Consider the following 652-nt stretch of genomic DNA (forward strand, 5'->3'; position numbering starts at 1 on the left):
TTCTTTCCAAAAGCTTCACTGTTGCATTTAGAAAGTAATCTAAGAGGTAATGTGCAAGCATTTGCTTCTCATAAGCCTTCCATTTCATGATTTATCATCTATTAATGACACTTGTATGAATCAATTATTTCATTGTGGGTTGCAAAATTGTTATTTTCTAATTCTTTCACTTTTTCTTTATTAGCTGGCATTCTTATTTTTATTAATTTTTATTACAGTATAGTTGCTTTACAGTGTTGTGTTAGTGTCTGCTGTGCAGCAAAGTGAATCAGTTATACATAAACATATATCCATTCTTTTTTAGATTTTCTTCTCATTGCAGTCTTCCCTGGTGGCTCAGACGGTAGAGCATCTGCCTACAATGCGGGAGACCCAGGTTCGATCCCTGGGTTGGGAAGATCTCCTGGAGAAGGAAATGGCAACCCACTCCAGTACTCTTGCCTGGAAAATTCCATGGATGGAGGAGCTGCCTGGTAGGCTACAGTCCATGGGTTGCAAAGAGTTGGACATGACTGAGTGACTTCAATGTCATTGTCTCATTGCAGTCACCACAGAGCACTGAGTAGAGTTCTCTGTGCTGTACAGAAGGTTCTCATTAGTTATCTATTTTATGCATAGTAGTGTATATATGGAGAAGGCAATAGCAACCCAC

The 652-nt window shown here is 39.1% G+C and overlaps 1 non-coding gene across 1 annotated transcript; it reads left to right on the plus strand.

Moving 5' to 3' along the window:
• Window positions 1-325: 325 nt before the first annotated feature.
• TRNAC-ACA lies at window positions 326-397 on the plus strand. The gene has a single exon. It is a non-coding gene; the product is annotated as a tRNA-Cys (tRNA).
• Window positions 398-652: the final 255 nt, after the last annotated feature.

The sequence above is a fragment of the Bison bison genome, unplaced genomic scaffold (assembly GCF_000754665.1).
Source record: "Bison bison bison isolate TAMUID 2011002044 unplaced genomic scaffold, Bison_UMD1.0 scf7180017864139, whole genome shotgun sequence".
In the NCBI taxonomy this organism is placed as follows: domain Eukaryota; kingdom Metazoa; phylum Chordata; class Mammalia; order Artiodactyla; family Bovidae; genus Bison; species Bison bison.